The sequence below is a fragment of the Sturnira hondurensis genome, unplaced genomic scaffold (assembly GCF_014824575.4).
Source record: "Sturnira hondurensis isolate 20B ecotype Veracruz unplaced genomic scaffold, ASM1482457v3 Scaffold0023226, whole genome shotgun sequence".
In the NCBI taxonomy this organism is placed as follows: domain Eukaryota; kingdom Metazoa; phylum Chordata; class Mammalia; order Chiroptera; family Phyllostomidae; genus Sturnira; species Sturnira hondurensis.
This window is the reverse complement of record NW_028095857.1, coordinates 1,177,515-1,205,195: the sequence shown is the minus strand read 5'-3', so window position 1 is coordinate 1,205,195 and position 27,681 is coordinate 1,177,515. Positions and strand designations below refer to the sequence as shown.

Sequence of the window (27,681 nt, the reverse complement as noted above, 5' to 3'; positions counted from 1 at the left end):
AGGCCATATATGAGAGACCTACCGCCAACAACATACTCAACAGACAAAACTAAAAGCTTTTCCATCTTGATTAGGAACAAGACAATCCACTTTCACCACTCCTACTCAACACAGTATTGGAAGTCCTAGAAACAGTGACCAGACAGGAAAAAAATTAAAAGGCATCCAAATTGGAAAAGAGGAAGTAAAACTGTCATTATTTGCAGATGACATAGAAAACCCTACAAACTCCACTGAAAAACTACTCGACCTAATAAGTAAATATGGCAAAAAGAAGTTAGGTGGAAATAAATATCCACATACTGAAAGCATTTTTGTATGCCAGCAAGAAATAATCAGAAAGAGAAATTAAGGAAAAATCCCACTTACCACAGCAACAAGAAAAATAAAGTACCTACAAATAAACTTAACCAAGGTAGTGAAAGACCTGTACTCAGAAATCTACAAAACACTGAAGAAAAAAAATCAAGGAAGATACAAACAAGTGGAAGCACGTCCTACAGTGTTCATGCATTGGAAGAATTAATATCATTAAAATATTCATACTATCAAAAACAATTTATAGAACCATCTCAAACTTATTAAAATACCACTGACATATTTCTCAGATACAGAGCAAATAATTATTTTTCCAGTTCTTTTTTATTTAAATTATTTTATTTTTGTTCAATTACAGGTGTCTGTGTTTTCCGTCCACCCCTCCCTCCACCACACCTCCAAACACACCTCTCTCCCTTGCTTCTACACTACCCTTGGTTTGGTTCATGCTTCTTTACAGTAGTTCATGAAAATCCTTCTCCCCACTGTCCCCTAACACCTTCCCTCTGGCTATTGTTAGACTGTTCTTAATTGCAATGACCCTGATTTTATTTCGTTTGTTTTTTCCGCTGTTTATTATGTTCCAGTTAAAGGTGAGATCATATGATAATTTTCCCTCACTACCTGGGCTATTCCACTTAGCATAATGCTCTCCAGTTCCATCCATGCTGTTGCAAAGGGTAGGAGCTCCTTTCTTTCTACTGCATAGAATTCCATTGTGTAAATGTACCAGAGTTTTTTGATTCACTCACTCATTTACTGATGGACATTTAGGTTGCCTGCAGGACTTGTCTATTGTAAATTGTGGTACTATGAACATTAGGATGCATAGGTGCTTTTGGATTGGTGTTTCAGGGCTCCTAGGGTGGAATCCAAGCAGTGGAATTGTTGGTTCAAAAGTCAGTTCTATTTTTAGTTTTCTGGGGAAATTCCATACTGTTTTCCACAGTGACAGCACTAGTCAGCATTCCCACCAACAATGCACTAGGGTTCCCTTTTCTCTACATCCTCTCCAACACTTATTTATTGATTTGTTTATGTTAGCCATTCTGACCAGTGTGAGGTGGTATCTCATTGTGATTGAAATTTACATCTCTCTGATGGCTAGTGATGCTAATTATCTTTTCATGTCTCTCTGGGCCACCTGTATGTCCTCCTTGAAGAAGCTTCTGTTCAAATCTTTTGCCCATTTTTTACTTGGATTTTTTTTTTCCTGGAGTGGAGTTGTGTATGTTCTTTATATATTTTGGAGATCAAGCCCTTGTCTGAGGTTTCATTGGCAAATATGCTTTCCCATATAGTTGGTCCTGTTTTCATTTTAGTACTGTTTTCTTTAGCCATGCAGAAGCTTTTTAATTTGATAAGGTCCCATTTGTTTATTCTTTCTTTTATTTCACTTGCTTTAGAGGACATATCTGGAAAGATGTTACTACATTGAATGTCTGAGATTTCCCTGCCTAGGTTTTCCTTTAGGACCTTTATGGTGTTATGACTTATATTTACATATTTTACCCCCTTTGAATTTATTTTTGTGTATGGTATAAGTCAGTGGTCAAGTTCCATTTTTTTGCATGTAGCTGTCCAGACTTTTCAACACTATCTATAGAAGAAGCAATTTTTGTCCACTTTATGCTTCCTCCCACTTTGTTGAATATTAATTGATTGTAGAGACTTGGGTTTATTTCTGGGCTCTCTGTTCTAGTCTATTGGTCTATGTTCCTCTTTTTATGTCAGTACCGGGCTGTTTTCATTACAGTGGCCTTGTAATACACTTTGATATCAGGGATTGTGATCCTTCCTGCTTTGTTCTTTTTCAAAATTGCTGCATATATTCAGAATCGTTTTTGGTTCGATATACATTTCTGAAACATTTGTTCCATATATGTAAAATATGTCATGGGTACTTTAATAGGGATCAAATTGAATCTATAAATTGCTTTGAGTAATATATATATATATATATATATATATTTTTTTTTTTTTTTGATGATATTAATTCTTCCAATCCATGAACATGGTACATGCTTCCATTTGTCTGTGTCTCCCTTAATACCTTTCTTCAGTGTTGTATAGTTTTCTGAGTATAGGTCTTTTACCGCCTTGGATAAGTTTATTCCTAGGTATTTCATTTTTCTTTTTTAAAATTTATTTTATTTTTTAATACCCCACTCCCCTAGATACTTTAACACCCCACTCCCCTAGATTTTTTTTGTTGCTATATCAAATGGGATTTATTCCTGATTTCTGCTTCTGATATTTCATTCTTGGTGTCCAAAAATACCTTTCAATTCTGAGTATTGAATTTGTATCATGCTGTTTTCAAAAATTCATTTATTACGATGAGCATTTTTAAAAAAATTTTAAATTTAACTATTGTTCAAGTACAATTTTCTGTCTTATACTCCCATCCCAGCTCACACCCCAGGGCTCCCCACCTAACTCCCATTTCCACGCCCCTTAGTTTTTCTCCATGTGTCCTTTATACTAATTCTTGTAAATCCTTCCCTTTTTCCCCTGAAATTCCCTGCCCTCTCTCCTCTGGTCATTGTCCCCCTCTTCTCTATTTCAGTGTCTTTCCTTTTTTTTTTTTTTGCTTACTTTTTTTTTTTTTCTTGTTTAGCTTCCTGTTAAAGGTGAGATCATACGGTATTTGTCTTTCAAAACCTGGCTTATTTCACTCAGCATAATGCCCTCCAGTTCCATCAATGCCATTGCAAAGGGTAGAAGCTCCTTCTTTCTTTCTGCTGCATAGAATTCCATTGTGTATGTGTACCACAACTTTTTGATCCATTCATTTACTGCTGGACACCTAGGTTGCTTCCAACACTTGGCTATTGTAAATTGTGCTACTATGAACATCGGGGTGCATAGGTTCTTTTGGATTGGTGTTCTAGGGGTCTTAGGATATAATCCAAGAAGAGGAATTGCTAGGTCAAAGGGCAGGTCCATTGTTAGTTTTCTGAGAAAATTCTATCCTGTTTTCCACAGTGATTGTACCAGGCTGCAATCCCACGAACAATGAACTAGGGTCAATTTTTCCCCACACCCTCTGCAACATTTGTTGTTTGTTGCTTTGTTTATGAGCCATTCTGACCAGTGAAAACTGGTATCTCATTGTGGTTTTTATTTGCATCTATCTGATAGCTAGCAATATTGAGAATCTTTTCATGTGTCTCTGCATTCTATGTATGTCCTTGTTTGAGAAGTGTCTGTTCAAGTCCTTTTCCCATTTTTTAAGTGGGTCAGTTGTCTTCTTAGAGTGAAGTCGTGTAACTTCTTTGTATATTTTAGAGATTAAACCTTTGTCTGAGGTATTATTGGCAAATATATTTTCCCATAAAGTTGGTTCTCTTTTTATTTTAATGGTATTTTCTTTAGCCATGCAGAGGCTTTTAATTTTGTTGAGACACCATTTGTTTATCATTTTTTTAACATTTCTTGCTCTAGGGGAAATATCAGTGAAAATGTTGCTGCATGAAATATCTGAGATGTTTCTACCAATGTTCTCCTCTAGGACTTTAATGGTGTCACAGCTTATATTTAAGTCTTTTATCCACCTTGAATTTATTTTGGGGCATGGTGTAAGTTGGTGCTCAAGTATTATTTTTTTGCAGGTAGCTGTCCAGTTCTTCCAACACCATTTGTTGAGGAGGCTGTTATTAGTCCATTTTAGGTTGCTGCCCCCTTTCTCAAATATTAACTGGCCATAAGATTTGGGTTTAATTCTGGGTTCTCTATTCTGTTTCATTGGTCTATGTGCCTGCTTTTATGCAAGTGCCAGGCTGTTTTGATTACAGTGGCCTTGTAATACAGTCTGGTATCAGGTATTGTGATCCCTCCTATATTGTTCTTCTTTCTCAAAATAACAGCTGCCATCCAGGGTTGTTTATGGTTCCATATAAATTTTTGAAGTGTTTGTTCTATGTCTGTGAAATATGCCATTGGTATTTTAATACGTATTGCACTGAGTCTGTAAATTGCTTTGGGTAGTATGGACATTTTGATGATGTTAATTCTTCCAATCCATGAACACGGTATATGTTTACATTTGTTTGTGTCTTCCTTGATTTCTTTCCTCAATGTTGTGTTGTTTTCTGCATACAGGCCTTTTACCTCCTTGGTTAGGTTTATTCCCAGATATTTTATTTTTGTTTTTGCTATATTGAATGGGATTTTTTCTTGATTTCTGCTTCTGCTGTTTCATTGTTGGTATACAAAAATGCCTTTGATTTTTGGATATTGACTTTGTATCCCGCTGTTTTGCCAAATTTATTTATTAGTTTGAGCAGTTTTCTGGTAGAGGGTATAGGATTTTCCATGTACACTATCATGTTATCTGCAAACAATGCCAGTTTTGTTTCCTCCTTTCCAATTTGGATGCCTTTTATTTCCTTTTGTTGTCTGATCCCTGTGGCTAAAACTTCTAATACTATATTCAATAGAAGTGGTGAAACTGGACAACCTTGTCTTGTACCTGATCTTAGTGGAAAAGCTTTTAGTTTTTGCCCATTGAGTATGATGTTGGCTGTAGGCCTTTAATATATGGCCTTTATTATATTGAGGAATGCTCCCTGTGTTCCCATTTTTCTGAGTGCCTTTATCATAAATGGGTGTTGTACCTTATCAAAAGCTTTTTCAGCATCTATTGTTACGATCATGTGGTTTTTGTCTTTCCTTTTGTTTATGTGATTATTACATTTACTGATTTGTGGATATTGAACCAAACTTGCATCCCTGGGATGAATCCCACTTGGTTGTGGTGTATGATCTTTTTGATGTATTGTTGGATGCAATTTGCCAATATTTTATTGAGGATTTTAGCATCTATGTTCATCAGCGATATTGGCCTGTAGTTTTCTTTCTTCGTTGTGTCTCTATGTGGTTTTGCAATTAGGATGATGCTGGCTTCATAAAAAGAGTTGGGGAGTTTCCCATCATTTTGGATTTTTTGGAATAGTCTGTGAAGAATAGGGGTTAGCTCCTCCGTAAATACTCTGTAGAATTCTCCTGTGTTCCAGGACCTTTGTGTGACAGGAGTTTTTGATTACTGCTTCAATTTCACCACCTGTTATTGGTCTGTTCAGGTTTTCTACTTTTTCTTCATTTAATTTTGGGAGATAATATATTCTAGAAATTTGTCCATTTCACCTAAGCTTTCAAATTTCTTGGCATAGAGTTCTTCAGAATAATGTCTTACAATCCCTTCTATTTCTGTGGTATCACTTGTAATCTCTCTCATTTCTGATTGTGTTTATTTGGGTCCTCTCTCTTCTTTTCTTGATGAGTCTGCCTAAAGGCTTGTCTATTTTGTTTATCTTTTCAAAAAATCAACTCTGGGATTCATTGATCCTTAGAATTGTGCTTTTAGTCTCTATGTCATTTAATTCTGCTCTGATCTTGGTTATTTCCTTCCTTCTACTTGCTCTGGGCTGTCTTTGTTGTTGTTTCTCAAGTTCTTGCAGGCGTGGGGTTAGGTTGTTTGTTTGAAATGTTTCTATCTTCTCTAGGTAAGCCTGTATTGCTATGAACTTCCCTCTCAGTACTGCTGTTGCCATGTCCCATAAGTTTTGGGTTGTTGTGAGTTCATTTTCCTTTTTTATGTAGAAACTTTTTGATTCCTTCCCTAATTTCAATCTTGACCCACTTAGTGTTTAATGGCATACCATTCGGTCTCTATGATTTTTGGTGTTTTGGGTTTTTTCTTTGTGGTTGGTTTCTAATTTCAGTCCCTTGTGGTCAGAGAAAATGCTTGGTATGATTTCAATTTTCTTGAATTTGTTGAGGCTCGTTTTGTGCCCTATTATGTGGTCTATCTTAGAAAATGTTCCATGTGTATTTGAAAAGAATGTATATTTAGCTTCTTTGGGATGAAAGGCTCTCTATATATCAATTGAGTCCATTTAATCTGGGGCTTTGTTCAATGCCACAATATCTCTGTTGATATTTTTTGGAAAATCTATCCATTTTTGACAGTGGGATATTACAATCCCCTACTATAATTATGTTGCTGTCAATATCTTTCTTGAATTCCTCTAAGATTTTTTAAAATATATTTTGGTGCTCCTATGTTGGGTGCATATATATTTACCATGTTCATGTCTTCTTGGTGGATTCTTCCCTTGAGTATTATGAAGTGACTTTCTGGCTCTCTCTTTATGGCCCTGTTTTTAGAGTCTATTTTGTCTGATATGAGTATTGCTACCCTGGCTTTTTTTTTCTTGTTTGTTTGCTTGAAAAATTTATTTCCAGCCCTTGATTTTTAGTTTGTGTAGGTCTTTTGTTCTGAGGTGGGTCTCTTGTAGGCAGCATATGTGTGGGTCATGCTGTCTTACCCATTCAGCTCTTCTATGTGTTTTAATTAGAGCATTTAATCCATTTATGTTTAATGTTATTATTGGTAGATACTTATTCAGTGCCATCTTTTGTACCTGTGTTCCTCTCTCTTTACCTTCCTTAAAGCAGTCCCTTTAGCATCTCTTGCAGAGATGGTTTGGTGGAGGTGTACTCTTTTAGACTTCTTTTGTCCTGGAAATTCTTTATTTGGCCTTCTACCTTGATTGAGAGTCTTGCTGGGTAAAGTATCCTTCGTTGTAGGCCTCTGGTTCTCATTACTTGGAATATTCCTTGCCATTCTCTTCTTGCTTGCAGCCTTTCCATTGAGAAGTCAGCAGCTAACCTATTGGTGCTCCCTTGTGTGTTTCTTTCCCCCCCTTGCTGCTTTTAAGATTCTCTCTTTATCTTGGAATTTTGTCATTTTAATGATGATGTGTCTTTAAGTCGGCCTCTTTGGGTTCCTTTTGATTGGTATTCTGTGTGATTCCTGGATTTGTGTGACTTTATCTCTCATCAAATTAGGAAAGTTTTCCCTCATTACTTTTTCAAATAGGTTTTTTATCCCTTGTTCTTCTTCTTTCGTTTCGGTGTCCCTATTTTTCGGATATTATTATGGTTTTTATTGTCTTACGTTTCCCTTAATCCCTCTTCATTCTTTTGGAGGTTCTTTTCCGTTTCTTGCTCTTTCTGGGAGTTTTATCCCTACTTTGTCCTCCAACTCGCTGATTCTATCTTCTGCTTCATGGATTGTGCTTTTGATTTTTTCCACTGTGTTCTTCAATCTGGACATTGTATTCTTCATTTTCTCTTGTCCCTTGCTGATAGTTTTTATTTCCTTTTTCATGTTGATATAGTTTGCAGTGAGTTCATTGTAGCCCTTCTGTAGTTTCTGGTAGTTCATTGTGAGCTCTTTGAACCTCCTGATAACCAGTGCTTTGAATTCAACATCTGATAGTTGACTTGCCTCTGTTTCATCTAACATTTATTCTGAGGCTTCCTCCTTTCCTTTCATTTGGGGATTGGTTCTTTGTCTTCCCATTGTTTGTGAGACTCTTCTTGTTAGACTCAGCTTCTTAAATTGATCTGTTCTGACTCCCTGGGTTTATGGCATGAACTTTGGTGGTAGAATGCCTGTGGAATTAAGTGGTGTAGTCTCCTTCAGTTATCCTTTTGTTCTCTACTTCCACCTACTCCTTTTTTTTATCAGTTGGATGGGGATGGAAAATGACTTATGACAGTGAGAGAGTGTTTTATGATACTTACAATCACAGCCAGTTGAGAAGAGATAGAATATCTTTAGGCTATATATAGTGTTAACCATAATCTTCAACAAAACTTGCCACTTTTAAGAGAGGATGGACACAAGATAAATCTCTTATTGGAGAAGGAAGGCTAGTGAGTTGGATCTAGAAAGCAGTGAAGCTTCAGTCAGTCAGATTCTGGGGTAAGGTGATAGTAAAGGATAGTAAATAGGTGTAGTGTATGTGCAAATACAGTTAATTATTCCAGTAGTAGAATTCAGGAAACTCTGAAGTGGACTAAAATCTGGGAGATGTGTTGTGAAGTATTTACAGTTGTATAGAACAGCTATTATTCACAGTAATATTTGGCAACAATCATATGACAGACTCTGTGATCTGTCTGAAAAGGGGGTATAGAGCTTTGGGTAGTGTGCTAAAGGAAAACAAGTGGTACAAAGTATAGAAAATTAGCAATACACCGTGGAGGAGAGAACAGGGGAAATCTGTCAAATGATATAATATAACCAGCCAAGGCAAAGAAGCCTATACAGAAAGAGGAGGAGTACAAATACTATTAACATATAAAAGAAGTGAGAATAATGAAAAAATAATAACAATACAAATATGCAGCAACTTGTGGCTTCTCTGCTATAGGAAAGTGAAATTTGTCTCTCTGTCACTACTGTTGGGAAGCCTCTTCTTTGGGTTCAGCTCTGGTCTTTTCCCAGTTCCAAGTTGTTTGTGTTGCATGTGGGTAAAAGAAAAAAAAAGACAAAAGGAGGAAAAAGTGATAAGTTTGGAAAGAAAGGAAGAAGGAATAAAACAGGGAAGAAAAAAGAGGAAAATTATTGAAGGATAAAACAATTATAAAATTAAAAAGATAAAAGATTACTTTAAAAAATTAAAAATAAACATCTCTTGTTGGTGTCAAACTGGCCAAACTCGTTTTTCTGGCTGTAGCAGGCTGAGGGGTGATTGGTGTGGTCTTTCTGTGAGCACTCTCCTAGGAGCCCAACTGGCCACGCCTCTCCTCAGCGCCCTTAGTAGGGGATCTAGGACTTTCTCACAGGGCTCTTTTCCCAGGGGTTACCACTGTGGGTTGGGTTGTGGGGTGCACACCTGTGTGCTGGCTAGGCTACCTGGTTCCCGTGGGTTCAGGTGCAGACCGTCCCAGTTCTGTGGGGGAACTCCAGGCCCTCTGCCCAACCTCAGGTTTGATGCCAGGCTGGGTGGGGAGCAGAGCAGGCAGCTATGACTATTGCAGTCAGAGCCCCACACTGCACCTCTCAATCCTCCCAGGCTGGCGACCACAGAGTCCACAGTTGATCTCAGCCCTTTGTCCTCAGCACCCTCTCTGCGAACTGTAGCAAACAAGTCTCTCCCAGTGCCTAGTCTTGCTTGGACAGGGTGGGAGGGAGCTGATAACCCAGCTCTCTGCCAAGGACCCTTTGGCAGGCCTGGGGCTCCCAAAGAGTCTGAGAGAGATGCACCTGGAGCTGGTCCTGAGCACTGGGCACCTGCTGAGGCGCATGGGGGTGCTGCGTGCCAGGGCACTAGGCCCCAAGCTGTGCACCAAGGAGGCCCCTACTGCTCCTGTCTTTGCTCCAGTCCCTGAGACTCCACTGTACTGCCACCATCTCCCTACCGTCTGAATCCTCCGTGGCCATCACAATTTCTCTAATTTTGGGTGGGAGTATATAGAATTTTCTATGTACACTGTGATGTCATCTGCAACCTGTGACAGTTTTATTTCCTCCTTTCCAATTTGGATGCCTTTAATTACTTTTTCTTGTATGATTCCTGTGGTTAGGTCTTCCAGTGCTATGTTGAATAAGAGTGGTGAAAGTGACCATCCTTGTCATGTTCCTGATCTTAGTGGGAAGGCTCTTAAGTTTTTGCCCATTGAGTATGATGTGGGCTGTAGGTCTCTCATATATGGCCTTTATTATGTTGAGGAATGCTCTCTCTATTCCCACTTTGCTATTTTTTATCATAAATGGGTACTGTACAATATTGAATGCTTTGTTTGCATCTATTGATATGATCATGTGATTTTTATCTTTCACTTTATGTGATGTATTATGTTCATAGATTTGTGAATATTGTACAATCCTTGCATCATGGGATGAATCTCATTATGTCATGGTGTATCATCTTTTTAATGTATTGCTGGATGAGGTTTGCCAGTATTTTGCTGAGGATTTTAGCATCTATGTTCATCAGTGACATTAGCTTGAGGTTTTCTTCTTTGTTATGTGTTTATCTTGTTTTGAGATTAGGATGATGTTGGCTTCATAAAAAGAGTTTGGCAGTTTTCCATCTTTTTGAATTTTTTTGAATAATCTGTGGAGGTTAAGGGTTAGCTCTTCTTTAAATGCTTTGTAAATTTCTCCTGTGAAACTGTCTGGTCCAGGGCTTTTGTAAGTTAGAAGCATTTTAATCACTGTTTCAATTTCATCAGGTGTTACTGGTGCTTTCAGGTTTTCTGCTTCTTCTTCATTGAGTTTTGGAAGATTATATTTTTTATGGAAATTTATCCATTTCAACTAGATTTTCAAATTACTTGGAATATAGTTCTTCATACTAATTTCTTTCAATCCTTTGTATTTCTGAGGCATCAGTTGTAATCTTTCCTCTTTCATTTCTGATTGTCTTTATTTGGGTTCTGTTTCTTTCTTTTCTTGACGAGCCTGCTTAAAGGCTTGTCCATTTGTTTATCTTTACAAAGAACCAGCTCTTGTTCTTAGGATTGTCTTTTAGTCTCTATGTCACTTACTTCTGCTCTGATCTTTGTTATTTCTTCCTTCTGCTTGTGCTAGGTTGTCTTTGTTGTTCTTTGAGTTCTTGTAGGCACAGGGTTATGTCATTTATTTGAAATGTTTCTATCTTTTTTAGGTAGGCCTGTATAGGTGCAAACTTACCTTGCAGGACTGCCTTTGCTGTGTCCCATAAGTTTTGGATTATTGTGAGTTTATTTTTGTTATTTTCCAAAATTTTTTGATTTCTTCCCCAATCTCATTCTTGACCAATTCATTGTTTAGTAGCATATTATTCAAACTCCATGATTTTGAGTGTTTTCTTTTCCTTGAGATTGGTTTGCAGTTTCAGTACCTTGTGTTCAGAGAAAATGCTTGGCATGATTTCAATTTTCTTCAATTTGTTTAGGCTTATTTGTTTTCTATCATGTGTTCTATCTTTGAAAATGTTTCTCATGCATTTGAAAAAAAATGTGTTTTGCCTCTTTGGGATGAAGAGCTGTGTATATATCAGTTAAGTCCATTTCCTCTAGGTCATATTTCAGTCCCACAATATATTTGTTGATATTTTGTTTTGAATATCTATTTTTGACATTGGTGTGATAAAATCTCCTACTATAATTGTTTTGCTGTCAATAGCTCCTTTGAAGTCCTCCACAAATTTCATAATGTATTTTGGTGCTCTTGATTTCAGTGCATATATGTTTACTATATTTATGTCTTCTTCATGGATTCTTCTCTTTAGTATTATGAAGTGACCTTCTGGGTCTCTTTTTATGGTTCTTCCCCCCCCCCCAAGTGTATTTTGTCTGATATGAGTATTGCTACCCTGCTTTTCTTTCTTGACAATTACTTAGAATATTTTTTTCTCGCACTTCACTTTTACTCTTTGTAGGCCTTTTGTTCTGAGGTGGATCTCTTGTAGGCAGCATATGTGTGGGTCATGCTTTTGTATCCATTCAGTTACTCTGTGTCTTTTGATTGGAGAATTGAAAGTTTATGGTTATGTTTAAGTTTACATTTGCATTTAAGGTTATTATTGATAAGTACTTATTCATTGCCATTTTTTCATACCTGTGTTCCTCTCGAACTCTCTTCCCTTCTTTTCTTAAACCAGTCTCTTTAGGATCTCTGGCAAAAGTTGTTTGGTGGAGGTCTGTTCTTTTAGATTTATTTTGTTTGGGAAGTTCCTCACTTGGCCTTCTATTTTAATTGAGGGCCTGGCTGGATAGAGTGGCTGCAGGCCTCTGGCTTTTACTATTTTGAGTATTTCTTGACATTGTCTTCTAGCTTGGAGCATTTCCATTGAGATGGCAATGCTAGGCTTATCAGGTCTCCTTTTTATGTTACTTCCTGTTTTCCCCTTGCTGACTTTAAGATTCTCTCTTTGTCTTAGAATTTTGTCATTTTAATTATGATGTGTCTTGATGTGGGCCTCTTTCGATTCTTCTTGATTGGGACTCTTCGTGTTTCCTGGATTTGTATGACTTTTTCTCTCATCAAATTAAGGAAGTTTTCCATCATTACTTTTTCAAATAGGTTTTGTATCCCTTTGTCTTCTTCTCCTTCCAGTGTCCCTATTACACAGATATTATTGTGTTTCATGTTGTCCTGCATTTCCCTTAACCCATATTCATTCTTTCGGGGTCTCTTTTTCTTGTCTCGCTCATTCTGGGCATTTTTTTCTACTTTGTCCTCCTGCTCACTGATCTAACACTGTGTTTGATCTATTCTGCTTTTGATTCCCTCAACTGTGTTCTTCAGTTCAGAAATTGCATTCTTCATTTCTTCGTGGCCCTTGTTAATAGTTTTTTTTTTAAATTTCATTTTTCATGTTGATATAGTTTGCCATGAGTACTTTGTAGTTTCCCTTTAGTTTTTTGGTAATTCTCTATGAGCTCATTGAGCTTCCTGATAAACATTGCTTTGGACTCAATATCTGGTAGTTGAGTTGCCTCTATTTTATTTATTATTCTTTCAAAGACTTCCTCCTTTCCTTTCATTTGGGGATTGTTTCTTTGTCTTCCCATCATTTGTGAGACTCTTCTTGTTATCTTCTGCTTCTTAAATTGATCTGTTCTCTCTCCCTGGGTTTATGGTGTGAACTTCCATGGTAGAAGCCCTGTGAGACTCAGTGGGGCAGTCTCCTTGATCTCCCAAGCTCACTTGTCTTGGGCTGTCCTTTATGTTGGCTCTCTGTATGTCTTTTAGTTTTGATTGTTGTTGGGTCTTTCTTTGGTGGGTCCTTCCCACCAGCTGGTTAACTGAGGGTCACTCCGTCCAACACCTCTTGTATTTTTTTTTTGTGCAGGTGTAAGCAGTTTGTGTTGATGATGGTTGCTGCTTGTGATTTTGAGTCTTCTCTCTCACTCTTTTTTAGTTCTTTATTCTTGGTAATTACTCCTCTATGTAGTTGTATTTTCAGATAAGTCCTGGGTTGAGTTAATTTAGCTTCCACTCCTTCTTTCACCTTCTCCTGTTGTTACCTGTTGGTTGTTCCTTTATTGGTGGATTTCCTCTTACAACAGGTACCCTCGTGTTCAGAGCTTCCAAGTATTCTTTTTTTGTGATCAGTTGGAGGGCAAATGAAAGTGGTTTAAGACAGCATGGGTGTATTCTATGATATTTGCAGTACTGGCCCATAGAGAAGAGATAGGAGATCATGTCAATGTGTATAGTGATAACAGTGATATTTCACCCAACTAGTCATTTTTTAGAAAGGGTGGGAAGAAAATAAGACTATTTTTTGGGGGATGATTGTGAGTTGGATCTAGGAAGCAGTGAGCTTGTAGGAGGTCAGATTATGATGTAAAGTGAGAGAAAAGGATAGAAAATAGGTGTAGTGTGTGAGAGAATGGAATTAACCACAACAGTAATAAAGTTCAGGAATCCGTGAATTTGACTAAGATCTGTGAGGGGTGCTGTGTAGTATTTACAATTGTATGGAACAGCTGTTATTTACAATAATAATGGAGCAATAAGCATTTGACCAAATCTATGTGACCTAGATAACCAGAATAGAAAGTATAGGGCCTACAGTAGTGTGCTAATGGAACACAAGTGAAGTGAAAGACAATAAATTAATGATACACTATGAAAAGGAGAACAAGGCAAAGCAGTCAAACAATGCACTTTAACCAGCCAAGTGAACAAGTCTAAACAGAAAGAAGAGGAATAAAAAATAGCAATAAAATAAAAGATGTATGAAAAATGAAAAATAATAACAATACAAACATACAGTAACTTGTAATTTTTCTGTAGTAGCAAAGTGAAATTTGTCTCATTGTCTCGGCTGTTGAGATTCCCTCTGTTTGGGTTCAACTCTGGTCTTTTTACAATTCCAGGGTTTTTTTTGTCTCATTTGTGTGAATTAGAAAAAAAAGAAGAATGGAAGAAGAGATAAAAACAGAAAGAAAGGAAGAAGGAATAAAAGAAGAAAGAAAGAAAGAGAAAAAGAAGGAGTTGAGAGATAAGAAAATAATAATTTAAAAAAGAATTACTTAAAAAAAGCCTCCTGCAGGCTTCAAACTGGCCAAGCCATTTTTTTGCTGGTCTTCCTGGCTGAAGCAGGTTGAGGAGGGAATGGAGCAAATATTTAAAATTTTTGTATGGAATCATTTATGTCCCCTAATACCTCAACAATTTTGAGAAGAACAACGTAGAAGAGATCACAGTACCTGATATCAAGCTATTTTACAAGACTACTGTAATCAAAACAGTTGCTCCTGGCATAAGATCAGATATATAGATCAATAGAACAGAATAGAGAGCCCAGAAATAAACCCATGACTCTATGGTCAATTAATATTTGGCAAAAGGGATTGAAGAATAAAATGAAATAAAAATAGCCTCTTCAATGTATGGTGTTGGGAGATCTGGACAGATACATAGCCAAAATGAAACTAGACCACCAATTAACACCATATGCCAAAATAAACTCAAGATGGACAAAAGACTTAAATATAAGTAATGACATCAAAAAAGTTTAGAAGAGGACATAAATAGAAAAATTTCAGATTCCCACCCAGCAATATTTTGACCGATATGTTTCCTAGGGCTATGGATATAAAGCAAAGAATAAACAAATGGGACTACATCAAATTAAAAAGCTTCTGTATGGTTAAAGAAAACATCAGCAAAATAAAAAGGGAGACAACTCTATGGGAAAACATATTTGCCAATGATACCTCCGAAAAGGGTTTGATCTCCAAATTATGAGAAAGAAAAAAAACTCACACAACTCCACACCGGGAAGACAAACAATTCAATTAATAAATGGGACAAGGATCTGAACAGATACTACCCCAAGGAGGTTATACATAGGGCCCAGAGACACATGAAGACATATGAAAGTATGCTCACCATCACTAGCCATCAGAGAGATGGAAATTAAAACTTCAGTGAGATAGCCCTTCACACTGGTCAGTATGACCATCATAAACAAATCAACAAACAACAAGTGCTGGCGACATTGTGGAGAAAAGGGAACCCTAGTACACTGTTGGTGGCAATGCAGACTGCTGAAGCCACTATGGAAAACAGTATTGAATTTATTCAAAATACTAAAGATGGAAATGTTTTTTGATCCAGTGATTGCACTGCTGGGATTATACCCTAAAATCCTGAAATAATTCAAAAGATCCTATGCATGCTAATGGTCATAGCACCATTGTTTATAATAACCAAGTGCTAGAAACAGCCTAAGTGCCCATAAGTAAAGGAGTGGATTACAGCAATAGTGGTACATTTACACAATTGAATAGTACACAGTAGAAAGAAGGAAGAAACCCCTAAACTTTGCAACAGCATGGATGTAACTGGAGAATATTATCTCAAGTGAAATGAGCCTGTTGGTGAAAGATCTCCACATGATCTCCATATGATCTCCCATACAAGTAGAATCTAATCAACAAAACAAACAAATTGGCAAAACAGAACTAGAGACAAGGAGCTAAAGAACACACTGACAATAACTAGAGGGAATGGGGTAGGGGATTTCTACAGTGTGGTAAAGGGGGAAAGAAAAGGAAGATTCCAGTTAACAAACATGTATAAAAGACCCACGAACAATAACAAAGTGGTGAGAATTGATTGTGGGAGAAGTGGAGTGGGTGGGGCAGGGGAAAGTGTTGGTGGAAAAAAATGGAACAACTATGACTGAACAATAATAAAAACAAAACTAAGAAGGAAAAACTAAGTAAAAAGAATAACCAACATGAACATGGGAAGGCTCCAAACAAAATATTTAAAGCAATTGCAGGCCACATTATCACTTTTCAAAAAAAAAGTTAAAGACCATGAAATAAAGGTTAAAGAAGAGATACTAGGGTTCAGAAAAGTGATTATAAAATGGAAAAAAATACATATATTGTCAGCAGAGATGAGAGTAGAATGGAAAGGAAGGATAATAAAAAGTTTAAGGCAACACGAAGAGCAACAGAATGCACATGAATGATTAGGACACCTGGTAGTAGGCTTCAGAAAAATTACCAAAACCAATTTTTAAAAATATATCAAGCCCTGGCTGGTGTAGCTCAGTAGATTGAGCATGGGCCTGTGAACCAAAATATCATGGTTAGATTCCCAGTAAGGGCACATGCCTAGGTTTCAGGCCAGATCCCAGCAAGGGATGCATGAGAGGCAACCACACATTGATATTTCTCTCCCTCTTTCCTTCCCTTCCCCTCTAAAAATAAATAAATAAAATCTTAAATATATATCAAAATGATTAGAGAGGAGATGATGGATATGAAAGGCAGACTAAAGAAATCTAACATGGCCCTCGCTGGTGTAGCTCAGTGCATTGAGCACTGGCCTGCAAAACAAAGGATTGCTGGCTTGATTCCCAGTTAGGGCATATGCCTGGGTTGCTGGCCAGGTGCCAAGATGGGGACAAATGAGGGGCAACCACACATTGATGTTTCTCTCCCTCTCTTTCTCCTCCCCTTCCCCCTCTCTAAATAAACAAAATCTTAAAAAAAAAGAAATCTAACATGTGTATAATTGGCATTCCTAAAGCACAGAACAAATGAAATAAAAGGTATATCTAAGACGAAGTAAGAGAACACTTTGTTATATAAGCATTAAAAGATTACCCTGGCTTGTGTGTCTCAGTGGACTGAGTGCCAGCTTGGGAACTGAAAAGTCACTGGTTCGATTGCAGTCAAGTCACATGCCTGGGTTGCAGGCCAGGTCCCAAGCTGGAGATGTATGAGAGACAACCAATTATTGTTTCTCTTGCACATCAATGTTTATCTCCCTGCCTTCCTCTCTCTCTATAAATAAATACAAATAAAAATCTTTAAAAAATGAATTAAAAGATTAGATTAAATTATATTAAAAGATACATGTTTTTAAGATGAATACAATTTTAAAATACAATGTATGGCAAGTCTTAAAGATATTATTTTCAAAAGACAGTACTTCTGTATCACAAATAGTGTTCAAAATATGTATGTTTTTATTTTTATTTTATGTTTTTAAAATTATTTTACTGTTGTTCAATTACAGTTGTCTATAATTTCTCCCCACCCAATACAATCCCACCTCCCTACCTTGCTTCCACCCTTCCCCTTGGTTTTGTTCATGTGTCCTTTATAGTAGTTCCTGAAAACTCTTTTCTTTAAATCCCAAGTATATAATACCTCTGATCCCCTTGTCTCAAACTACAAACATGAGATATTCTATACTCAAGTCACAGGATACAGAAGCATTTTAACAAATATATGCACTTAATTCCTTGCTTAACATTCTTAACTTGTTTTTTTTTTTTAAACATATTTTATTGATTATGCCATTACAGTTGTCCCATTTCCCCCCTTCATTCCCTTCCTCCCTGCACACCCCTCCCCCTCAATTTTCCCCCTTTATTTAGTTTGTGTCCATTTGTCACAAGTTCTTTAACTTCTACATTTTCCACACTACCCTTGCCCTCCCCCTGTCTATTTTTTCCCCAACATCCATGCTACTTATTCTCTGTACCTTCTCCCACCTTCTCCTCCTCCCCCTCCCCTGTTCCTAACCCTCCATGTGTTCTTCATTTCTATGGTTCCACTCCTGATCTAGCTGTCCTCTTGGTTTGCTTTTGTTTTAGGTGTGGCTGTTAATAACTGTGAGTTTCCTTTCCTTTCACTGTTCATATTTTTCATCTTTTTCTTAGATAAGTCCCTTTAACATTTCATATAATAAGGGCTTGGTGATGAGGAACTCCTTGAATTTGACCTTATCTGAGAAGCATTTTATCTGCTCTTCCATTCTAAATGAAAGTTTTGCTGGATAGAGCAATCTTGGCTGTAGGTCTTTGGATTTCATGACTTGGAATACTTCTTTCCAGCCCCTTCTTGCCTGTAAGGTCTCTTTTGAGAAATCAGCTGAGTCTGATGGGAACTCCTTTGTAGGTGACTGTCCCATTCTCTCTTGCTGCTTTTAGAATTATCTCCTTCACTTTAATCTTGGCTAATGTAATTATGATGTGCCTTGGTGTGTTCCTCCTTGGGTGCAACTTCTTTGGGACTCTCTGAGCTTCCTGGACTTCCTGAAAGTCTATTTCCTTTGCCAGATTGGGGGTGTTCTCCTTTATTATTTGTTCAAATATGTTTCCCACTTGTTGCTCTTCCTCTTCTCCTTCTGGCACCATTATAATTCAAACATTGGAATGTTTAAAGATGTCCTGGAGGTTCCTAAGCCTCTCCTCATTTTTTTGAAATTTTGTTTCTTCATTCTTTTCTGTTTGGTTGCTTCTTTCTTCCTTCTGGTCCACTCCATTGATTTAAGTCCCAGTTTCCTTCCCATCACTATTGGTTCCCTGTGCATATTGCTTCATTTCTCTTAGTGTAGCCTTCATTTTTAAAATCTCATTTGTGAGCAAAATCAACCAGTTCTGTGAGCATCCTGATCACCAACATTTTGAACTGCATCTGACAGGTTGGCTATCTCTTGGTCACTTAAAATTATTGGCTTTGGAGCTTTGGTTTGTTCTTCTGATTGAGCCATTTTTGGTCATGTTGTGCCTGCTACATATGAGGGACAGAGCCTTAGGTGTCCACCAAAGTGGGGCAACCCAGTTGCTGGATTGTGATGCTGTATATGGGGCCATTGTCAGAGAAGGAGCAATGGCACTTATTCTACTCTCTCTAAAATTTTGGTCCCCTTTGCCACTTCCCACAAGCAAATTGGGCCCTTCTGGCTCTGATTAACAGATGGGTGGGATTGTGTGCATTTTAGGACCCTGTGGGTCTCTCCAGCAAATTTTCCTGTGAGGCTGGGAGTCTCTCCCAGCACCTCAACCCCTGAAAATTTTTTCATTCAGTTCTTTTAGGCTTTATATCCTGGCGCTGGGGCCCTGTATTGCGTGATTTGTCTCACTGCCCATTTTTTGCCTGATTATCTGTGTGCTAATGTGTGTCCCTGGTCAGCCAGCCACCTTGCATGTCTCACTGGGTTTGCTCATGGGTACCTGGGTCTCCTAACCACCACCTCTTCCTGCAGGGACCCCTCACAGCCAGCCACTGACTTCACCCCTCTTACCGGTCAGGATGAATGGTTTGATGTTGTTGAACTTTGGTACAGTTCAATTTTCTGTCTGTTCTGGTTGTGTTTTTCATTGTAAATCTTTGTTGTCCCTAAATTTGGTTGTGCGAGTAGGTGCAGTATTTCCACCTACACTCCCATCTTGGCCATAAGTCTCCTTAATTTGTTTTAAAGAAAATACATCAAGACCCAATTTTTTACCCTTCATTAATGCTTGTTTTTATAATACATTATCACTAATTAAAGTTGGAAAGAGTGTAAAAAATGCAACTGAAGGTGCTTTCAAAGTCATTATAGAAGTGTCAGGGGGCAGGGTAGTCCAACGTAAATAAAGAATTGAACTTGGGTTAGAGTGTTGCCATCTCAGGTTGGGTTTGTGTGACTTTGGGTAAACTGTCTCTCAGCCTTTAACTTTAAAACTAGGAATAATACAAATTATGCTAGCTTGTGTGAGTGTTAAATGGAATAGTAAAGGTGAAGTGCACTGTAAACTATAAATCTCTATTGCAATACATACTGAGTATATGGAGTTTGTTATTTGACACCTGTATTTTTATTCTTAGTTTTAAAAGCCCCTTTGATGACAGTCAGAAGAATTAAATTAATATGAAAAACAACATTCTTAATTATCCATGTTTAGTTTTAGATAACATGTAATTACTGAATTATATTTGGTTAATACTGAGACAAGTAAGTTTCATTCAGAGTCTCTGAACACCAAGTTTTCATCTAATGCTAATATTCTAAGAAGGCAATTTTTCTTAGAAAATCCAAAGATAACCCCATCAAAATAATTTGAAAGCCAATAGTTATATTATGACATTAAGGAGTCAGGGAAGAAATAGATGAGGAAGGATGCATATTCCTTTATAAATCTTTTCTAAGAATCTTGAGGTGGGGAGAGAGAAACAAACATCTGTAGTAATGATTTTTTCCTCCTTTAATCTAAAGGGCAGTCAAAAAGCAATGTGTTGTTTGTACAGAAATGCAAGCAAAAGAGTAAGAAAGCATGCTTGGGGGAACATCTGCACTGAGAAACCACTTGAAGTAAGCATAGGGAAACATTTGCAAAACACAGAGTATAATGTGATACAGAAATAAAGAGAAGATAATGCTGGCAGGAAAGATCTCTATGCATAAATATATATAGCATAGGGAAACATAAGTAAAAATATAATGAATTGGTTATTTTTCTCTTCATAATTAATTGGGAATATATATTTTAATACTAGGCTGTAATGATAATGATCACTAAGACACAGTGACAACAAATGGCATCTATTGCCCTAATATAAGTTAACCCCCAATCCTATTTACAATGTACTTATTGCAAGTAGGACAGAGCTGAAATAGGGGAAGTGTTTCTTGTTTTTCAGGAACTTTTGTCTGACTTAAAGAGATAGTCAATGTCTAAAAAGTACATATTGACATATACAACACTCTAGGAATAAATATAAATGTAAACACTCAAAGATAATAAAAACGAAAAAAATTGAATTGAGTTGGAAATGTCCACTGAAGCTGAAGCTGAAATCACAGGTAGACCAAGGGAATTTATTAAAAGGTTATGGAAAAGCATCTGTTACATGGTCTGATTCAAATATTTGATTGTTTCGATTATATTATGAACTTTATGGCTAAAAGAAATGACAATGAAATAAAATGGTATTTTGTGTCTGACTTTTTAACATTAGCAAACTATACCATTCCCATATTTCCTAATATGACCTTTGGGCATATTGTTGTTCCTAGATAGACATTTTCTAATTCTATAGAATGGACTTCTTGATGCATCTGTTCTTCAGGATAACCTAAATTGAAATTCCTGTACACAAGATTGTATTTAATTTGGAAAAATAGTCTATTTAAGCCTAAAATTAGTACTAAGCATGATATGGTACATTTGTTAAACTACCAAAATATAAGATCCAAGAATAATTCCAGGGGTTCCAAAAATGGAATATATATACACATTGTTGGGGACTGCTCTGTGTGGTTTTGGAGATTGCATCCCTGCAAGAGAAAGCTCTGAAAGGGGCTGGTAAGTCTACTTGGAAAACCAGGTCATAATGCAGTTGGCAGGCATGACTCAATTCTAACACAGAGAGTCCTGTGGGAATCAGGCCTGAAATGTACATTTTTGTCCTTTGAAGCTGGCTCTGCTCAGTGATAAGCACTGTCAATATAACCCAGATGTTTGAGTTCAAGGCATGAGTGAAACTCCCTACTTCATGATATACACCTTTACAGCCATCTGGCATCAGCATGTCTCTCAGACCCCAACCTGAAAAGATTTCTGTGTTTCTTCATTTGTTATTTATAGTGTTAGTTGTTTATGACTATAGCCTTGTTGGACATTGATTGATAAGCTATGCATGTGTGCTGTATCCCCCTGCACTTCTCAACCCTAATAAAAGCCATGTGGAGAAAGGCTTGGGGAATTCTCCACTAGAAGCAATTGCCACTCCTTTTCCTGTGGGATCAACAAGATTGTGTTTGGGACTATTCTTTATTCTCATCTGCAGTGGCCTGGGGAACCTCGCTGGCCAAAGTTCCCTCATCTAGTGCCCAGAACAAGGATAGAGGTTAGGAGACATCATCACAGAGAACAAACCTACTTAAGATGGGATTCGCTGCCTTCTTCCCACAGGTAAAGGGACAGCGATACTAGGAGCTTTCTGGTTATGCCACAGGTACGTGTAAGATAAGCGAAAAGAGATTTCTTCCAAGGCCACCTTCCTTGCGGCCATTTTGCATTTGGTTTCACCTTCTCTCCTACCTCCACCTCTAGACATTTGGGGAAATCATCTTCAGTTAGAAAGTATCTTGAATAAGTGCTTCCAGTCCCCTCTGGACTCTGAAGATGAGAGGCACTTTGTCCCTCTAGCCCAAATCTTTGAGTGTCCCTACGTGAGTGGGGATCCTCTGGGGGCATCTAGAGTCATTCCCTGAGATGTACAGGGGCCTCATAGAGAGCTTCAATCACCATAATTAAATTTTGGCTTGTCCAGGGAAGTGCACATAAGGATTGATCATCCAGCACTCTGAGCCCTCTCCTGGATGTTTTAGACAAACTGGGGAGAAACTGAGGCATGTAGGAGAGGCAGGGGTGACCAAGAGGTGACAGCCTTGGGAGCCTTCCTCACAAGCAGCATGTTGTGATCTGCCACATTTATTTCAGCCCCAGCAATTAGTCAGAAGAGGTTTACAGAACTAGTTAGGAAGAGCAAGAGCAAGGAAGTACAAAACCAAAAGTAAAACTATCTCTCCCAGCTGCCAACATGGGTTCCAGACTTTCTAAGGGGCAGATGTATTCTTGGTTGCTTCAGCAGCTCCCTCAGGCTGGGGGATGTCAGATTAAAAAATAGAATTTAACTAACTTAAAAAAGACAATAAAGACAATGCCCGTGATTTGCAGATAAAGGCTCACGATATTTAGAAGTGTGGGAAAAAGTAGAATAAAAATTGAAGTAGTACTGGGAGAACAGGACATCAATAGAACATCAGAATGTATTGACCTGGAGCCTAGTTAGAACAGCTCTCATTCCCATTCATAATAGCAAACCTCATGATCTGGAAAACTTAGAGGAAAAAGAAGGGGCCTGTAGGGTGACAACAGGCATAGTTACTAAACCTAATATTAAAAATCCTCTGTGGCCACAAATGGAGAAAAAGGCTAGCCCAGTTTCAAGCATGGGGGTGGGGTAGATGGGGAGTTGTGCTTTTTAAAAAGCAAGTGTCTTCTCAGCCACAGTAAACAGAGGAGGGAGTGCCCCTCCCCACCGCTCCATTAACCCTGCTCTGGGATGACTCACAGGAGGAGCCACTTCCTCCCCTCTGAGCTAGTTGCTCTGGGCTCTGCTGAAGTCTACCTCCATCCCCATCCTTCTCATCCTCCATTAGATAGACCCAGGAGCCCTAGGCAGACTACCTCCACTATGTAGCAATGTCTCCAATCTGGAGATTGGAAAGCATTATCTGTCTTCCCCATTGTCACTAACTGGTGGGGGAACTCAACACATGAGCCTTTGCCTTTTGAGTTATACAGAAATTAGAAAAATAGCATTAAAGACAATGGGCTTCAGTCGCCATACACTATAGGACTCCTGTCAGCCATCACTGAACATATAGGATGGCACCCTGTGATTGGCTTGCCTTAGCTTGAACAGTCCTAATACCCGCCCAGTTTTCCATGTGGCATTCAGATTGTACTGATAACTGCTGCTGCCAAGCTGTGGAAAATAACTGCAATGAAATGCCAGTCCAGCTTAACATGCTTCTTGGAACTGATTAATTTGAAACTGCTGAAGAGCAGTCAGAAATTGACCCTCTAGTTTTCATTCAGTGCTCTGTGCCCTAAAGATGGTCCAGGAAGCTAAAGCCCAGTGGCAAGGTTCCTATGTTAATATTCAGCATGGAGCCACAAAGGCTTATTTAGACTTTATTGATAGACTACAAGAAGCAATTCAAAAATAAATTGAGAATCAGGAGGCAGCTGAAACCATATTATTACAATTAGCTTATGAAAATAATGATTGTAAGGCTGTACTCATCATCTCAAACTAAACATCACTAGTATTAGTCAATTTATCCACACTTGCCAAAATGTAGGCACAGAACAACATCGAGCCACATTGCTAGCAGCAGCCATAAAAGGAGAAATTATATGCTTTAATTGTAGTAAGCTGGGGCACAACTGTAGGGAGTACCAGAACAGAATATAGAATAGTCTGAAAAATCCACCCAATAAAGACTTCCCATGGTGTGGCAAGGGTAAACATTGGACAAACAAGTGTAGATCTCAATATGAGAAAAATGGCAAGCCACTCCCACCTCAGTGAAATGGGTGGAGGGGCACACACTCTGGTGCTCTGAACCCCAACAGGAGTTATTCCCACAGCAGTAATCAACTGCTCTAGGCTCAGGAACATATCTAGTCTCTGACCTCCACTCTGCCACAAGAGGAAGTGCAGGGTTGGACTTGGTCACTACCCAATAGCTCATCTTAAAAGAACAGGATAAAATCTTCATAGGTCCTACAGGGGTATGGGGACCATTGCCTGAGGGCACTGTTGGATTGATTTTAGGAAGGTCTAGCATTACCACTAAAGGGGTTTTAGTCCAGACCAGAGTAACTGACTCTGATTATCAGGGAGAAATCAAAATTATGATCAGAGCCTTTGGATATCATGACATTCCTGCCCAAACTTCTTCTTCCCTATACGGTACCAAATAGTCAATATATTGAAAAAGGAAAAGGAAGCTTTAGTAGTACTAATAATCAATCTGTTTTTGGACCACCTCCATTAAATTAAATAAACCTTATTTAGAAATCAAAATCAAAGACAGGACTTTCCATGGCCTACTAGATACAAGTGCAAATTTCTCTATAATTTCTAGCCAATATTGGCCTCTAAATTAGACACTAACAGAGACTGACATATTCATAACTGGTATAGGAGGCAATTCTCAATCATAAAAAAGTGTCTGGTCCCTCAGGTGTGATGGCCCTGATGGACAGGGTGGGCGAATTCAGCCCTATGTCCTTCCAGCCCCACTTAATACTTGGGAACAAGACCTTCTTACTCAGTGGGGAATGAAAATCACCCTCCCACCTTTTTGCTAATGGCCATTGTTCTGATATCTCTTCTACTTAGCAAGGTTTTAACCTTGCAAACTTTGCTAGATAAAAAGGATCATATTCTGTTTGTTACACATATGTGTTCCCCTACAGGCCTCCCTCATCCTATGTCTGAAGTCAATGCCCGAGCTGATGCTTTACTGAGCATAGTAGATACATTTCAAAAGGCTGTTGCCTCCCATCAGTTTTTTCATCAAATACTCATGCACTTCACAAGGAGTACACACTCCCACATTCTAAAGCCAAATAAATTATTAGAGAATGTCCAGATTACCAGGCTTTGGGTAAGGCGTTGCCCTCTATTGGACTTAATGCTAGAGGCTTAGAGCCACAAGTAATCTGACAAACTAACTAATGTCACCCATTATCTCCCTTTTGGGAAGTTTACATTTATTCATATCTCTATTGATACTTTTTCCAGAGAATTGCATTGTTCCACCCTTAAGGGCAAACCAGCTAAAAACATTCAGGCCTATTGGGTTGAATCTTTAGCCATCTGGGCCATCCATAAGAAATTAAAAGTAAGTGGACTGGGGTATACAGACCAATACACCCAATATTTTTTCTCTTTTAAAAGATTTAAAAATTTTATCTTTAGAGGGGAAGAGAAGGAGAGAGGGAGAGAAATATCAATGTATGGTTGCCTCTCGTATTCTCTGCTGGGAACTGGCTGAAACTCAAGCATGTGCCCTGACTGGAAATTGAACCACAATCCTTTGATTGGCAGACGAACACTCAATCCATTGAGCTACACCAGCCAGGCAAGATTTTCTACAAAGATGAGGAATTCAACAGAAAACAGTCATTGCTTATAATCCCATAGGACAAGCAATTGTTGAATGTGCCATCTTATTTTTAAAACTTTTTTAAAGTTTTTATATTTATTGATTTTATTTTTAATATGTTTTTTAAAGATTTTATTTATTTATCTTTAGAGAGGAAGGGAAGGAGAGAGGGATAGAAATATCAATGTGTGGTTGCCTCTCGTGAGTCCCCCGCTGGAAACTGGACTGCAACCCAGGCATGTGCCCTGACTGGGAATCGAACCGCGATTGTGTGGTTCGCAGGCCCGCGCTCAACCACTGAGCCATACCAGCCAGGGCTTACTTTTAAAACTCTTAACAAACAAAAATGGGGAGCCAGGAGACCTTTCCCAGAAATCTCATAATTCTGGCCATGTATACTTACAAATTTCTTAATTGCACCAATTGAGAAACATTTCAATCAACAAAAGGTAGATAATGAGGGGGCCCACCTTTTAGTGTTATACAGAGATCCTTTAGAAGAAGGAAAATGGGAAGGGCCAGTTGAATTGTTAACATAGGGAAGAAGGTATGCTTGTGTTTCAGACCCTACAGGTGCTTTGTGGCTACCTGCTAAAAGAATGAAACCCTGCCATGGGAGACCGACCCCAACAACCTTTGTGGACAACTCAGAATGAGAGGTTCCAGTGTCTTGACAACCTGATCAACCAACTGTCCCAGATGGCTGTGACCAAATGCTGATGTCAGATCCGAGCCTGTCCCAGAATCATAGGAAGCAGGCCACAGAGACCACTCTACCACCTGAACCTAAGGGAATAATATGGGGAGACTTAAACCCTTAATAGCAGGGCTGAAGAGGTCATGGAGGATGTAGGGGCACAAGACACTCCTGAACATCAATTTCTGGCCTATTTGTCAGTAGTTTCCTCTAATTCCATCAAAGCCATGTTCATACTTTTTCTGTTAGCTTGTTTTGGAGGCTTGGGCCTCACTGCTGAAACTCAGCATGTTTACTGGAGCCATATCCTTGATCCACACATATTTAAACTCCATATCTGTTGGAATTCAGAGCCTCCTTTATCTAGCCATGATACCAAATTGACAGGAGGCACTTGGCTCCCACCAGGAAGTCCTTTAGAGGAAAAACAACATTGGTCATTTGTCCCTATAGATACCATCTATGTGTCAGAACATTTGCCTGCTTGTTTTTCCACACTATCTGACACTCTATGTTTATCTATAACTTTTAAATGGTATGCACATGCCAGTGACAATGAGGAACTTCAAGCTAATATCTCCCTCATAGGAGCCATAGGCTTTAAAGGAGAAAAGGATGGGGGCAATAGAAACCCCCCAGATGTACCCCTTTGCAAAATTAAGATAAAATCTACTGAGCCTGTCACTTGGTCACTGTGTAGAGATCAACAGCCCTCATTAATTGATATTCCTAACACTCCATTAACAGTTCAAAACTGGGGTGCAAATTGGAAAGTATATGCTAGTGTGGGTTCTACCACTGTCCCTGCCAAACCTGATACTATATACTGGAGTATGAGATGGCACGATGGCAGAACTGGAGCTCCTACTATAAGAATCACATCCCTGAACCATACTAGCCCTTGGCATACTAATACTTGGAAAATGGGACTCCCATTCATAGAACACCTTGTAGGGTGTTTCAGTGTAAAAAGGAGTCACGTTCCAAAATAAATTTTTATATTTAGAGAATGTTAGTAGTTCCTAAATTACTGTATGTACTTCTCACCCCTATCTTTTTCTAGCCACCCCAAGAATGCCTCATTTAACCTATAATAATAACTCTAAGATATTTAGTCTCTATACTTCTCCTGGCTCTATCTATGGTAGCTGTTGTACCCACACTAATGTTTCTCAACTCAATCTCACTGTGGGTTTTGGAGTTTGCAGACAAACAGAAACCTGGCTGCTAGTTAATGTTACCTGTGAATGGGAATATTCAGGAGGCCTGGCCATCTTCAACCATCCTTTCTCTCAAGCGAGAGTGCAGCACTTCTTAGGAACTCTCATCACTTGTATTGTTTTTGCTATCATTATGGATGCCTTCTATAGTGGCTGCCATT

The 27,681-nt window shown here is 38.3% G+C and overlaps 1 long non-coding RNA gene across 1 annotated transcript; it reads right to left on the bottom strand.

The window, feature by feature from the left end:
• Nucleotides 1-21,655: 21,655 nt before the first annotated feature.
• On the bottom strand, nt 21,656-26,809 carry LOC118980739 (uncharacterized). The gene is made up of 3 exons (XR_005065206.1): nt 26,799-26,809; nt 23,505-23,507; nt 21,656-21,733 (listed from the first exon to the last, which is right to left on the bottom strand). It is a non-coding gene; the product is annotated as an uncharacterized LOC118980739 (long non-coding RNA).
• Nucleotides 26,810-27,681: the final 872 nt, after the last annotated feature.